Here is a 17677-nt window from a genome sequence, read left to right on the forward strand (position 1 = left end):
AATGTGTGGTTAGATATGCCAGTTCACTATAAACAGAGCTCTGATACCAACCTATCACACCCCCGAACCAGACGGCGGAAACATCCGAGGGCTCGCGTGACTTAAATTGAATATAATCACAATGAATATACATGAAGCATAACATAAACATCACCATGCATTAATACATTACAACTGACCTTGTTCACATCAGGTACATTGTCTAAATATTACATATCCATAGCATAAATTGTTTGAGAGTTTTCAAAACATAACATCCTAACACACTTGGTATTGTTCTTCGACTTATTTGTTACCTGAGAATACAAGTTATTTTAAAAACGTCAACATATGGAATGTTGGTGAGTTCATAATCATTGTTGATATGAAAATGTTTTGTGTAGTTTATAAAACCCATAAAATCCGATATTTTCTGAAAAGACAATTGTTTATACTAAAGTGTGAAGATCCATAGGTTTATGTATGAATGATTTCAAAGCGTGTATAAATGAGAAGTTTTGCATTATAGTTATTGAAAATACAAGTGAATGGTGTTGATTTCCTCGAAAAACCCGATGTTTTCCGATAATATAATATACTTATTTCGAATTATTATACCTTCACAACGAATGATTATGAATTCCCTTGATTACTCAGATAGTATTGGATTTATTATGCGAGTCGTTATAACCATGCATGATAATGACTAGTTCGTCTGTCTTGGCATTCTAGTGAACGCCAGAATTGATCTTAAGATTTTGTCACCCTAGACTGGCCGAGTCTAACTATAGCAAACAACTGAGGTGTGGGGGAGTCACCCCCGTATAGATCTATACACAAACTCTCGCTCTCCCTCCAGGAGACTTTGATTAAAACTACAGACTACGACCGAAACTTAAAGGTGTCGCCCGTTATTACTCACTTAATCCAAACGAATTTGATTACCCTTGATTAACGACCTGATTTTGTTTACTTGAATTGAAGGTAAGCCTAACAGACGAGGAGAAGAGGATTACGAGGTTCTACTAATTACGTATGTAATTTAGGGCTGTTGAGTATACAAAGGACGCGTTGGCCCATTTCGCATATGATTTATTTAGACCTTACTAGCAATGCTAATGGGCCACTGCGGCCCAATAGCACGTAAAAGCCATTGAGGGTCCCTTAAGCATGTAATTTGGACGCAGGAGGCCCAATAGACATGTATTATTATTGTTAGGCCCAAAAGTCATGTTAATGGGTCACGAAGGCCCAATAAACATGATTAGAATCTTTCAAGTCCAACAATTTAAATATTTACTTGTTTTAGGTATGGTATAATTGTCGGAATGTCTGATTGTCTAATTGTTAAATCGAAAATGCACGAAGTTTGTCGATTGTTTATAACGATATTTGAAAATATATGTATATTTTTCATTCTAAATTCATAAGTTATAATTTGGTATGTTTGACCCAAATATCTTAATAATAAAATAATTGACTCAAAATATTGGTTTGACCTATTCAACCCTTCTTTAATAAAAATGACAATTTATGTCCCTTTTTATAAAAAAATGATATTTTAGGTCTTTAAACTATTTTTTTTGATATTTTGGCACATAGACTTATTTAAATAATGTTTTCAACCCAAAGTTTCCTTTTTGGCAGTTTCAACCCTTTTAGTAAAAAGATTTTCATTTATAGTCCAAACTTTTCGCAACTTTTACCAAAAACTTTGCATTTTTTATCCTTTTTGGCAAAAAGGGTCATTTTAACCCCTGAAGTAGATTTATTTACCTTTTTACCCACTGTTTTGAGAAATTTACCATTTCAGTCCCTTAAAACCCATTTTTTTCGCAAGTTTGGGCCTATGGGCCGAAAAGCCCAAAAATTTGGCCCAATATACTACAATTTACATTTCTAGTCCTTTGAAGAGCATAATATTCATTAAAACTTCTATTTTAACTGTTTTGACGCTTTGGGTCCTTACAAAACCGTGAATGACAACCTTTAACCCAACTTTTGTTTATTTGACAAAAATAGCCCAAAAATGAGTTTTATGTTGTAACATGTTTATTTTAACCTTAGATAATAATTTTTCTTGACTTGTTTAATGTAATACATCCTAGATCACGTATATTTTCCTCCTTGAGCCATAGATCTCAAGATTTCTTTCCTTTTTGGCACATATTTACCACATAAACACATGAAATCACACATAACATACACATACACATAGATCTACACATTTTACTTGTATTCTCCCCCATAAAACTTGTGAAAACCGAAAATAGAGGGGTATGAACTCAACTTTGCTTGTTGTTTTCGGTTTTGAAGAAAGAATGGCAGAGTTTGATGTTATTTTCGACCCTAGCAAGCTTTCTTGGGTTGATCTCGAACTTATGGATGTTTCTAGGATGATCATGAGTTTGCATGAGTTGAGAAGAGAATTTTTGATAAAACAAAGAAACCAGATCATGGATCTAAGCACAAACTTACCAAGAATGATGATTTCTTATGTAAGAACCCTCTTGAAATGCCTTAGATCTCGAAATTTTGATGGAGGAATGAAGGTATTCTTGAGAGAGTTTGTTTTAAAGAGATGGATGAAATGTGTGTGTGGGTTGTGTGTCTTCGGCCGAAGATAGAAAGGAGAGGAAGAAGAGAGATAAATTGAGTTGACATGCATGGAAGTATAGGATTTGTGCATGGGTTTCCAATGGACAAATATGAGGTGTCTTGCCCTCATAATTCTTCATTTCTTCCTTTTTATTTATCTACTTTTTACTTTTTTTTATTCTTGTTGGCCGAGAATGGGCTAAGGAAAAAGAATGATTTGGGCCTTTTTGTGCTTGAGTCCATAATATGGGCCCAGTTGGATGGTTTTCGGCCCATTGGGCCTTTTAGAGTAATTCACGGCCCAATATACATCAAGGAATGAGTTTTATGGCCCATTAGGGCTAATTAGATTTGTTATGGCCCAATAAGGCCCATTTAGATAAACTAGCCCATTTTAGGCTTATAAGGCCCAAAAAGGTTAAGTTTTATGGAAGTGGGTCCAATTAGGGCCCATTTAAGAGTTCTTAGCCCAAAATAGTCAAATTGGAAGTTTATTGGTCCATTAGGCCCAATTAGGAAATCCTAGTCCAAATTGGACTTGAACCGGGATTTTTAGGGTTTCCAACCTTTTGTTGACTATTTGAATGTTTGTATAGAATATTTGATGGAATTTTATGGTCATTGAATAAGCACCATACATGTTTTCAAGTTTTAGTTACAATTTTATCCTTGTTAAGGGTTTTACAAAGCATCAGAATTCCTAGTTGTGACATCATCTTCATTAGGAAAGCTTTATCTAAAAGGATAAGGAAGACCATAGTTGTCATAACTAGACATCTATGAGGGAGAAATTCAAGTTTAGTTGATTTAGCCGTGAATATAACACCCAATATGAAATATTAAGGCTAGGACCCAACACAATATTTTATAACTTGGAAGAGTGATGCCGTAATCCAAGCTACAAAATATTTGAAGGTAGGTAAATGAAAATTTACCAATTTCCACCATAAAAAACGAATTTTAACATTGGGTTTTAAATGAATTGAAACTCCTAGATCTTTTGAGATTCATTGAACTATTCAATGGCATGTTTTGTATCTCGAGTGTGCCCTTCAAGTTTGTGACTGGGATGCCGAGGATCGCAAACAAGGAGTGAATAACCATGCAAATTAACTTGGTACACCCAATGTTACAACCACCTAATCAATGTGTCGGTTAACCACACACGCTCCATTGATCTATGATTAACATCAAGCTACCCTTTGCCACGCACTGTCAGTCCCAGATTAGTGTGTCGATTAACCACACACGCTTAACTAACGACTTAACAGGGTACAAAGTGTAATTTCATGGGTTAGCACCAAATTCACATTTTCCTAAGTAACAAAGATTGGGAATTTCTAAGTGTTTAGTTACTTAGTATTTATCATTATACTTTTAATGAAGGGAGAATAAATGTCCTGTCCTACCCGTTTGGCTAACGACCCTCTACCAGTCAAGAAAACGATGGGTGAGAGTTGACACCCATTAAACTGTCATTTTATAGGCAGTAACCTTATACCCCCCTTATAGACCGACTTCGTGAATGAGGCCTACTAACGGTAAGACTAACTTACTCTTATACATATATACAAATATTAAACCTATAATATTATAATAGTATAAGGGTTGAACTTTAAACTTTCAGAATTATAAGGGTTTAACTTGGAATTAAAGTATTCATGGGGGGAAACTTTACAAATTCCAAAACTTGAACAATTCAAAAACTTTTGGAATCTATAAGTTATGAGTTTAATATGGCTTTTAATGGAAAGACTCTTGAAAATCCATAACTTGAGGACAAGTTATGGATGTCATAAAACAATTTATGGAGAAAAACTCTTCAAAACCATAACTCATGACTTTTAAAGACTCATTAATAAGAAAGACTTTTGGTTTTCCATAACTTGAGGACAAGTTATGGAATCCATTAAAGGCCATTTAGATCATCTAATAAACAAACAAACAAGTCAAGAAAAACTATGATCTAGATTAAACTCATATGAACAAGACAATTCAAATCAAACAATTTTCATGTAATTAGCCTAACCATTAAACTAATACAAAACATGAAACTTTTGACAATGATCTTTTGAATTGGATTATAATGATCATTACCACATCATAAACAGGTTTATAAGTTCAAAAACAGCTTAGGGTAATGATTCTAGTCCAATTCCACCCTTAAAAGTCAAAAATTTGCACTTTGGGCCTCCTACTCGCCGAGTGTATGAACCTACTCGACGAGTATGATGATTTTACCCTTGGACTCGGCGAGTCCCCCAGTGGACTCTGCGATTCTACAGTCCAGAAAGCCATTTTTTCGATTTTTTCAGCAATTGCATCAAGTATAATTGAAAACCAAGCCTAGGCTCTGATACTACTGATGGGTTATGAGCATTCTAACACTCCTATGGTGTTCATGCAACCCTATGTGCCTTCGATCTATGTTTTCACTATTATACATGCAAATATACAAAATTCCAAAGCATCATCCTAACTAGCATATTATGGAGAAAGTATACTACAAAATCTAGTTAGATGACATACCTTTTGATGTAGCTTGAAGTCATTATGTATTTGGCCTTAAGAGCTTAGCCCCAATAGTGTGGATGCCTCAAATGAAGTCACAACACATCATGGACAAAGTTGGAACTTGAGAGAGAATTCCTTCCACACCAAAATCAACTTCATAAGCTCCAAGAACTACATGTGGCGATTTTGGCTATAGAGTGGCCTATTTATATGTAGGATTCCAAGGGTCATGGGTATAACCCAAATCGATACCCATGGGTATTATGATCCATGGTTCATGTGGCCCAACTCTTTATGTGTCCATACATAAACTTGGTCCAACATGGATCATAATCCCAACACATATAAATATAACTAATTACCATAATTAGTCCCCATAGATTTAATTAGTCTCTTTTGATCACAAAATTAATTCCAAATTAATTCTTGATCAATACTAATTAAAACATATGTTTTCATATTAATATATTATAACTTGTAATATATTAACAAATCATATTTATAACCTTCTCTTAAGAATCCATCCTAACAAATTGTCCTGATGATATGCAACCTAAATGGACCATGCTACTCTCGGGTCAAGTACATACCAATAATAGTTATGGGCTTAGACATCTAATCCAACAGGTATGTCTTATATGGTTCGATATACTTAGTTCACTATAAACAATGCTCTGATACCAATTTGTCACACCCCCAAACCAAGGATGTCGGAAACGTCCGGAGGTGGAGGACTTCATGTATAGTATCATAACAACGAGTATAATAGTGATCAAAGTAAAGACAACCATCATAAATATAATCGAGAAAGTTACATGGTTTCATAGGTTACATGTTTCAAAATCGATTACAATATAATGATAAAATGGTTTGTCTAACGTTGTAGCGTTCCTGAGAATACAAGTAATTTCGAAAGAGTGTCAACAATTAAGTTGGTGAGTTCACAAGCTTTTGTACGTAGAATTAAAAACCTTTCTTTGTAAATGTAGTGTATGTTCAAGAAAAATCCAATATTTTCCTTATAAAATGAGTTGTAGTCTTAAAACTCCAAAGACCGAAATGTACAAGTATTTTTCCATACTTATGATAGTGTAGGCAAATTTAAATAATTAAAACCCTTTTGAGTGTAATAATTCCCAAAACTATATGTGTCGTTGTTTCCCTATGTGAGTTATTATAACCGTGCAATTGACATTTGTCACCCTAGACCTGCCGGTCTAGCTATTGCAAGCAACTTAGGTGCGGGATTGTCAGTCCCAATATAGATTTGTATACAAGTATCACGCTCTCCCTATAGGAGATTATGGTTATAATACAGGACTTTAACCAGTACTCTAATGAATACAATGAAGTAATGTCTCCCAAGTTTGATTCAACGAGTTTACATCTAGTGTAAATGAAAATCCTTTTTGTAGTGTAAATGGAACCTTCCCTAGTATGTTCGTAGTGTTAATGTACCATAAACTATACCTATTATAGTCTATCCTAAATGTTGGTAGTAATGAATACCCCTTTTGTAGTGTAATTGGAAACCTTTCATAGTGAGTTTGTAGTGTAACGAACCATAAACTATACCCATTGTAGTTTATCATATATGTTCTTAATGAATGAAAGTCCTTATGATGAATGAGTAATTCTGTTTCATGGAGGTAAACTAACATGAAATACAATCAAGATGTAGCTAAACATTGTTATACACTTTGCTCAACATGTTACAAAGTGTAGATGAATTTAAAAACTATTTTACTAGTTTTAGCTTTTCTGTCACTGTTTTTAGAAAGTTCATAGAAAAATCACTGTAAGTTGAAAACTGAATCCGTAAACTTTGAGAGTTTAGAAAATGTGTGTATTTTGTTCATAATTTTTGTTATGATTTTTAGAGGTCTCTAACAAGTGTGAAAATGTCCATATTCACAGACTGGTCCGTAATCATTTCTGAAATGATAGGCAGTTTTGTAAAAATCGCCAAAAACTGTAGAAAACTCGTATGAACGTATGAAAGTAGTCATTAGAAAGGTATAAACCTGAGCTAAATTCATATTGAACAGTTTTGAAAAATATTGAGATTAAGATGGTCAAAACAGTTTGTGAATGGACCATTGCTTTTCTGTTGTAATCTGTTGATTGTGCTAGAATATGTTTTTGGTGTTGTAACTTGTATTCTCCCCCTTAAAACTTGAAGAAAACATGAAAATATAGGGGTATGAACTCACCTTGAGTGATTCTCTGATGTGTAAGGTTGAAGAAAGGGAGTTTTAAGTCAAGAATACTTGTAGGATGCTTGAGGATTTGAAGATCCTACGAACAAATATGTCGATATTTGTGTAAATGATCCGTGATTTGATTGAAGAAATGAAGAATATTTAGGAGTAAAATGAAGAACTTACCAAGAGTGGTGGAAAGAGCTCGAGAATTCATGGGGAAATTTTGAGTTCCAGAGAGAGGGAGAGAGAGAGAGAGAGAGAGAGAGAGAGAGAAAGAGAGAAAATTTTGTTTTTGGGGGTAGCACATGAGTTTTTATAGGTGTAGATCAAAGATCTATTGAATGGATTTGATCAAGGGAGAATCTGATGAAGTGTTGAAGAAAGATTTTTATTTAACTAGGTAGAATGTGAATAGTGACATAAAGTTGATGTGGGGACGGCTCAGTATCAAAACTTTATGGGAAAAGTCAACAAACCTTTATGTGTGATCTTGAACAAAAGATATGATTTATAAACAATAAGTCTTCAAAATGGAAATAAAATATGAGTTTGGAGGGTTTAAAATGATGAAAATACGAATTTGGTGAAATTCCCACGTTAAAATCATCAAAAACGGGCTTAAAATGTGAAACTTGTCAAAAACCGGACCTAAGAACCGAACCAGCGAAGTTGAGAGGGTCGGACGCGAAGGGAGGGTTCACAGCGAGGCTGCTGATGCGAGCCTTGGACCCAAAACTAGCCTGACCGAAGGAGTGAAGGTCAAGGTGATGCGAGAGTTCTCGGTTCAAGGATGCGAACCTTGTCGCATAGAAGCGAACCTCGCTGAGTAGAAGCGAACTTGGGCGAGTAGAAGCGAACGTGGTCGACAGAAGCGAACATTCTCGGTTTTGCCAAGCAAAAGTGTCCGGCGCGAGAGAAGGCTTCGGTCCGAGGGCTGGGATGCGAATCTTCCCGGTTAGACACAAACTTCAAACTCAAAAGCGAATTTGGCAAGGAGAGGGAAGCAAAGGCACGCGAGGGTTCGCAGGTGAACAGTACCGTGCGAACCTTCAACCCTCTTTTTGACTTCTTTCTTCCATTTTAAGCTGCTTTCGACCAAGGGAAGGTTCGGGATGGCATGGATGTTCATATAAACGTTGGAAAATGTGATTTTTATTACCAAGAGGTTTAAGAGAGTTTGAGAGAGATTGGAAGAGATTATTGGAGAGATTTCGGAGAGATAGAGATAGAGTGGGAGAGATTTAGAGAGACTTTACTTGTAGCCTTTGTTATTGTTTGGCCTCATAATGCAAGGTTTGTAAACCCCATTATGCCTTGTTTTGAGTGTTTTATGCCCCATAAGGGTACATAATAGTGCTTCATCGAGTCGTTACTGTTGGGATTTGGTATAATACAACATCCTATGGTGCACATACAACCCTAAATACCTTGGACCTATGTTTTCACTAATTATACATGCAAATGGTTTCCAAGGTATTGAACCTATAGCTAGCATGCAATTGTCATACAAACTACATAAAATACTAGATAGTGTAACATACCTTTTTGTGTGGCTGGAAGTCTTGATGTATTTGGCCTTAAGAACTTAGCCCCAATAGTGTGGAAGCCTCAAATGAAGTCACAACACATCAAGGACAAAGGTAGGACTTGAGAGAGAATCTCCATGCACTCTAAAAGCTTCATGAACTCCAAGAACATGCACACACACTAAAGGGGTGACTAGGGGTGGCGGTTTTAGGTCATAACATATGTATTTATATGTGTTGAATTCTAAGAGTCATGGGTATAACCCAAACCCATATCCATGGATTTTATGATCCATGGTTCATGTGTCCCAACTCTTTATGTATCCATACATAAACTTGGTCCAACATGGATCATAAGCCCAACACATATAAATATAACTAATTACCATAATTAGTCCCCATAGTTTTAATTAGTCTCTTTTGATCACTAAATTAATTCCAAATTAATTCTTGAACAATACTAATTAAAACATATGACTTCATATTAATATATTAGAACTTATAATATATTAATAAATCATATATAACCTCTTCTCTCAAAAGTCCATCCTAACAAATTGTCCTGATGATATGCAACCCAAATGGAACATGCTACTCTCGGGTCGAATACATACCAATAAAAGTTATGGGCTTAGACACCTAATCCAACAGTATCCCACTTGGATAAGTCTAAAACTATTATTGCATATGACTCCAAAACCCGACTAGCAATCGTATCTCTTAAAGCCGCTGTCGAACTCTGAACAAATCAATGACGCGTCCATTAGATAAGGGATCATATATTCCTCCATTCTAGATATCATATGGACTGAGACATGGATGATAATCATTCTCTCTGTCCATTTGTTGTTTCCCGATTTCCGATTTATGACGACTGACTAATTGAAAAAATCAAATCAGTCCAGGCCCGGCCGAGCACTTATGTTTGTCATCACCAAATCATCGAGGGGCCCACAGATATCGCTTTTATCCCTCCAAGGGTAAAAGGAATGGATAAACTTTGACTCATATGCTTGTTCTACTACTTGTTAAATCATACACAAAGGCACGTTTTATAACATCGAGTTACCAAATGCGTTTACGTGCAATCAATGTATGACCAACTCATAGGCAACAAGTCATATCTCTAGGTTTGAAGAATATAAGATATTATCGTCTCATGATCACTCGTGATAAAATCCATGAAGTGAGTCAAGTGAGCGTGGGTTTAATCCAATACTCGAATCCTTATTCCAGGAGTACTCATGAATGTTGTAGTAACTCTTACTATGTCCACTACCTTAGACATCTACAAACCCGATTCACGACAGTCTTGCCTTAATACCTACTTCCAACGTATTATCGACTGTGGATGGTTTGAATAACTTAGTCATTCGGGAAGAATAACCTAGCTATTCTGGAAGTCAAAACATGCAAAGTGAAACACAACAATAATACTAATCACTCTATGGTCCCAAGCACCTTTGAGAGTAAATAAAACTCCTTTTATTTAAACACCATATTGATTACTCATTATTCATTGTATAATGTTTCAAATAATCAATTTTATACTTGAATTAAAACAATAGTTGTCCCATGCTCCAAGCATGTAAACTATGTTTTCTAAACACTAGTCATGCCATACACCAAGTATGCACACTATGTTTATCTATGATCTTTACTTTGTGAAATAGATCAATTGAACATGATTCCAATGATGCTCATTTCACAATCCCAAATCTTTATCGTAAATGTAAGAATTCCAAATTCCTACCATTTAACGAAATCTGTTAGATTCTAAACTTATATGCATTGATCCTCTCGTAATGACTATGCACAAAGTCACAAAGCCTTGTCAACAGACATTACAGAGTATTCCAATGGAGATCAATTCCATGGAAACGAAGTCTCACATTCAAAGTACATTCCTTTGAACATCCTTCTTGCATTAAGTTTTCTAATCTTACACAGATTTGAAGAACAACTTCCACCTATGGAAACCTTTCCAGATTCCCATTTTGACTATCACTTCTGAACAAGAGTTACCTCTTTTCCGAATATGTCAATATGGTCCTTCCAAAATTAACACTTATACTTCCAACTGTCCATGAGCAACCAATCTTTGGTAAACCTCAGATTGTCCTCGACAATTGCTTAATCATTTTAGTCATATCTAATTCTAGACTTTCCCTTCTTAATGCCCTGAGCATTTGGAAAATTTAGAAAGGATAAATATTACAGCACACGTAATCAATCCTATATCCGAAGCATATGGGACACGATTCATGATGACTCTTTTGCTACAATATTTTTTATTTTCCATGTTTTCAAAATTTGACTATGAAGAGGGATGCCGTAATCATAATCGAATTTTGAAAACGAAATATATATAGAATTTCCTTGTGTTGAACCATTCCAACATAAAATTCATATATATATCCTTGAATAAGGATGATCAAAATCTCAATCTAAGCTTTTAGAATTGAAATGAAGTATAATTTCCTCTCCCTTAATTATAGCAAAACAACTTTTCTCAATTGAAACCTTTTGTTTTCTATAATTAACACTTAACATAATGGTCATGCTGCCACTTACATGATAATTATTAGCACAACACTTATGCTCCCACTAGCTTTGACATGTACTCAGAAATCAGCTGGACTTCTAGAAATCAATACTTTATTGACTTCCTTAACAAAGTTCAGTTTTCTGATACGAGATGCTTTGATAAGAATTTATCAAATTCATACACCTCTCCTTAGATAGCTCATATATGTGTCTAAACATTTTTAGAACTATGAAAAGGGATGTCGTAATCATAGTCTCAATTGTTTAGACATTTGCCACTTCTCACAAGTCCATGTTAGTGTGCCGGTTAACCACACACGCTCCACTAACGACTTTGAGAATGCAAATAACACAATTGCTATCTACTTAAAATCTACTTAGTGAAAGCGTTTCCTCACCATCATTTTCATGAATCGGAGAGAAACCTTATGACACTTATATTTTGTGGTGAATGAGTTCCTATCCATGTGAATTTGTCAAAACCATAACCACAAGACAAGGTTAGTGACAAATCCAACCTCATATGGATTGAACTTGTGCAATCTTAACTTCTTGCCAACTGGCAGCACAAGGGCCTGCCATTGCTTCCAAGTTGTTATGCAACCAATTGAGAACTCTCAGAACTCCTATGCAAAGCCAACTTTAGCTGGAATAGGCACAAAAATGTCAACACGATAGGTTATAAACCTCAAGTCGTGTGCTAGTGAAGAACTTAGGTTTTTATTCTTGATTAGTTCTTGGAACTTTCAAGAGCTTTAAGACTCCCACTGTCCTCTTGACGTATAAGACTCTCTTGTCAAGAACCATTTCTTATCAAGGGTCGGTACGGATTTTTATCAAGACTAACACTTCACATAATTGGCCTTAGTTGGTCTCTGTTTAACCCAAAACATCACAACTTACAAATCTCAAATGTACAAGAGTAGAAACACATTTTACTCTTACACTTGACAAGTGTTACAAACCTTCCGTAAGATATGTCACTCGAGTTACAATCTTGGAGTATGTCTCTAAGACTTATTATGGAACGAAGTATGATTCATCTTTTTGATTTTAACCATTTCAACAATCCACGATTTCTCTTCTTAGCCAAACAAATGCACTAAGATGTCCTTAGAGAAACAATTGTGATATGGTTTCATAATCACTAAGATAATCATAAAACAAGATACTCAAGTACTCTCCCATCCTTTCAGATTGAGAAACTTTTATCTTTCTGCCTTATTTGATTCTTCTCATTCGTTCTGCCATACATTGAAACTTTTGCAATGTTTCAGAATTATACTTAACCTTGCAAGTATAATCATATTTACTAAACCTTAGTAATCATGACGAATAGTCTTATCGATCTTTGTGGTGGACTTGACCAATGCACAAGAATGTGTACTCGATCCCTTAGTCCTTCACATGACTCACATATACATGTAAACAAGGAATTAGTCTTAATTTTCCAAAGATGAAAATTCTCATTCATCATACAACTTGCATGATTCTAAGTTTCTACCCAACTGAAACTTGGGTGATGAGAATCTTTCCTTATTTGGTAAATTATGACACTACCACAGTCGAAAGAATCAAATCCATTTTCCAATATTGCTATCAATGGAAACATATAAACAACAAATTCTCACAAATGCCACTGTAAGGATATTTTAAAATAAAATAAAACCTTTTCGTTTTATTTTAGAACATTGTGGAAAACCTTATCCTTACAATGCAAATGCATGTGAAAAACTATGTTGTTATGTATTCCTAAGCAATCTATCACAACTCTTTAAGTAACAACTCAAAATTCTTCCTTTAAGCTTCCTCTTCACTTTGATTCTTAAAACATCAAAATGTGATCTAGTCACACCATGTAATAAGAATCTCCAAATAGGAACTTAATAGAATTAGATAGTGGATTTTACCTGAAGTAGAGTCAAAACTTTTGACTTTACCATCCTTACAAACTATCAGGTAAATTTGGCCAGCTTCGCAACCAATGCCCCTTCCTTTGGCAATAGAAGGTTTGGGAAGTCGATCTTCTAATCAAATTTGCTTTTACCAGTACTCAAAATCATTGCTGACTCAGCAGCACCAAGCAAATAGGTAAGATCATTAAGGGTCAAGTCATGGTCTGTCACATAGTAGTCCCAAAGGAACTCACTATGTGACTTAGAAAGTGATTGAAGTTCCAACTTTCTCAAGACTTTGACACCCAACTCTCCCAGCTTGTCAATATGTGACTTCATCTCCAAGATGTGAGCACACATAGACTTTGCTTGTCAATAGGGCCTGAGTGACCTTGAACTTGTGGGTTAGGGAGAATAATTGGAGGGGGTGGAGGAAGTGAAATTCCAAGAGATTTGGGAAGATCATAGATGTCTAAAGTAGACATCTACAATGGGAGATAATCAAGTTAGTTGATTTAAGTCCTTAATATAACACCCAATATGAAATATTAAGGCTAGGACCCAACACAATATTTTACAACTTGGAAGGGGGATGCCGTAATCCAAGCTATGAAATATTTGAAGGTAGGCGAATGACGATTCACCAATTTCCACCATGAAAAACAAAATAATTTATTAGGTTTTAATTGGTTTTGAAACTCCTAGATCTTTTGAGATTCATTGAACTTTTCAATGGCATGTTTCAATCTCGATTGTGCCCTCTCAAATTTTGTGACTGGGATGCCGAGGATCACAAAACAAGGTGTGAATAACAATGCAAATTCACTTGGTACCCTTAATATTATCACCTAATCGATGTGCCGGTTAACCACACACGCTCCACCGATCTATGATAAACATTAACTTACCCTTCGCCACTCTTACTAGTCCATGTTAGTGTGCCAGTTAACCACACACGCTCCACTAACGACTTGGTAAGGTACAAAGTGTAAATTTCATGGGTTAGCACCAAATTCACATTTTCCTAAGTAACTAAGATTGGGAATTTATAAGTGTTTAGTTACTTAGTATTTATCATTAATACTTTTAATGAAGGGAGAATTATAGTCTTGTCAAACCCGTTCGGCTAACGACCCTCCACCAGTCAAGGAAGCGGTGGGTGAGAGTGGACACCCATTAAACTGCCATTTTATAGGCAGTAACCTTATACCCCCCTTATAGACCGGCCTCGTGAATGAGGCCTACTAACGGTAAGACTGACTTTTACTCTTATACATATATATATAAATATTAAACCTATAATATTATAATAGTATAAGGGTTGAATTTTAAACTATTAAAATTCTAAGGGTTTAACTTGGAACTAAAGTATTCATGGGGGGGAACTTTACAAATTCCAACACTTGAGGGCAAGTTTTGAACAATTCAAAAACCTTTTCAATTGCATAACTTATGAATTTAAAGTAGTTTTAATAAAAACTTTTCAAGTTCCATAACTTGAGGACAAGTTATGGAAGACTTTAAACTATTAAAGAATGTAACTCTTCTTCTTTTGTAACTTATGGAACTAATTAAGGTTACACATTTTTATTATTTAATGAAGTGACTCTTGAACCTCCACAACTTGAGGACATGTTATGGAGTCATAAAACCATTTAATGAGGACAAGAGTCTTCATTTTGTAACCATTGCCATCTTTATGAGTTTTAAGAAACTTAAATGTGACCTTTCATGTAACTTGAGGACAAGTTACACAAACACATTTTAGAATCAACTCTTAGATTAAAATGGATTAAAGACACATAATCAATTAATTTTTTTCTATTAATCTAAGCAACTCATATGAATAAAGATAATTCACATCAAACTTTTTCATGTAACTAGCATAATTTTTAAACTAATACAAAACATGAATCTATTGACAATTATCTTTGAAATTGGATTAGCATGAACATTACCACATCAAAAACAAGTTTATAAGGTCAAAAAGCAGCTTACGGTAATGTTCCTAGTCCAATTCCAGCTAAAACAGTCGAATATATGCTGTCTGGGGGTCCAACTCGTCGAGTGCATGAACCAACTCGGCGAGTTGGATGCATTTAGCCTTGGACTCGTCGAGTCCCTTCATGGACTCGACGAGTCTGCTGTTCAGACAACAACAAAATTCGATTTTTCAGCCATTTTTGCAAGTATAACAAGAAAACAAGCCTAGGCTCTGATATCACTGTTGGGATTTGGTATAATACAACATCGTATGGTGCATATACAACCCTAAATACCTTGGACCTATGTTTTCACTAATTATACATGCAAAATGGTTTCCAAGGTATTGAACCTATAGCTAGCATGCAATTGTCATACAAACTACATAAAATACTAGATAGTGTAACATACCTTTTTGTGTGGCTGGAAGTCTTGATGTATTTGGCCTTAATAACTTAGCCCCAATAGTGTGGAAGCCTCAAATGAAGTCACAACACATCAAGGACAAAGGTAGGACTTGAGAGAGAATCTCCATGCACTCTAAAACCTTCATGAACTCCATGAACATGCACACACACTAAAGGGGTGACTAGGGGAGGCGGTTTTAGGTCATAACATATGTATTTATATGTGTTGAATTCTAAGAGTCATGGGTATAACCCAAACCCATATCCATGGATTTTATGATCCATGGTTCATGTGTCCCAACTCTTTATGTATCCATACATAAACTTGGTCCAACATGGATCATAAGCCCAACACATATAAATATAACTAATTACCATAATTAGTCCCCATAGTTTTAATTAGTCTCTTTTGATCACTAAATTAATTCCAAATTAATTCTTGATCAATACTAATTAAAACATATGACTTCATATTAATATATTAGAACTTATAATATATTAATAAATCATATATAACCTCTTCTCTCAAACGTCCATCCTAACAAATTGTCCTGATGATCTGCAACCCAAATGGACCATGCTACTCTCGGGTCGAATACATACCAATAAAAGTTATGGGCTTAGACAACTAATCCAACAGTTACATCACTCACCTTGGTTAGGGTTTAGAATTTCTGAACTTATGAAACTTCTGAGTGATACTTTGTATTAAGATAGAGAGTTTGTATATTAGTAAACATAGAGTGAGTCCTATCATACAAGCACTAGTTGAGTTTACCGGTTTGACTCGTTGACTTTATTTGACTTTGACTTGACCAGAAATTGACGGTTGTCACACTCAAATATTCTTCTGAGCGACATCAAAACTGGATCTCAGGTCCTTTGTGATGTTAGAGAGGTTGCCCTTCAGCTTTTTTTTCTCTCTCTTTCTTCTGAACCGTACACTCGCCAGTGTCGTGGGTTTTGCTCTTGTGAAACTCACAATATTTTCCCTTTTCTTTGTCCGTCTTTGAAGGAGTTTTCTTGATGGCGTGGACATCGATCCAGTGGCCCCAACGTTTGTCTTTGCGAAGTGGATGATATCTTTGAGATGGGTGTTGCGAGTTCTGGTTAAGTTTGTCATGGTCGTCGTCCTGGTGCTCTCTATGGCCAATGTTGGATCGAGACACTGCTTCTTCCTGGTTAATGTATGCATTGTATAATAGCCTTTAGATTAGCCTTTCTCTCTCTTCACCTTCGATCCGACTAAGATACTACTCGACTTTGTACTTGAGCTCGTCCCTCGACTGAGGTACCATCCCCTGCATCTTCTTCGATAGAGGGCCAGGGAGTAGACCATGGGTGAAAGTGCCGGTTGCAAGGAATTCCTCATGACCCGGGATGTTTAGCATTGCCAAAGTGAATCTGTCATAATATGCCCTTATTGACTCTCCCTCCTTTTGTTTGCATGCCATTATTGAGTTTGCATCTCCCTTTTCCCTCCTTAGTTGCATGAAATTGTTGAGTAAGAGGTATTACAACTGCTCAAAAATCGAGATGTTGCCTGGTCACAGCGCCTTGAACCATTGCCTATGTTTTTGGATAGTGTAACAACGAAATATGTGCAGGTGGTACCATCGTACTTTGTAATGTTTGGTATCATCGCCGAGTGTGGGATCTCGTAATGCAGGAGCTCTTGGCAGAAAGCAGAGTCGGTGCATCTTACTCGATTTTCAACATGTGGATATGGAAAACCACCATACATCATCAACTTTTAAGCTTGATATGGGTTGCCATACGCACGATTGTACATCGCTACTTGTGACATGTATAGTTCCAGATGTGAGCTTGATTTCAAGCTTTGTTGCAGTTGTAATCTTGATTCCTGCTATGGGTATTGAGTTATTGTGTCTGTGACGGATGAGGGTTTGACTCCAGCAATGGTAGCACGTGGGGAATGGTTCCCTGCAAATTTTGGAAGTAGAGACTGAACATCGAAGGTTGCTTATCGAAGAGCGGAATGTGCGACATGCCGTCTATGGGAG

Source organism: Lactuca virosa, chromosome 4 (genome assembly GCF_052849685.1).
Source record: "Lactuca virosa cultivar CGN04683 chromosome 4, Lactuca_virosa_CGN04683_v6, whole genome shotgun sequence".
Lineage (NCBI taxonomy): Eukaryota > Viridiplantae > Streptophyta > Magnoliopsida > Asterales > Asteraceae > Lactuca > Lactuca virosa.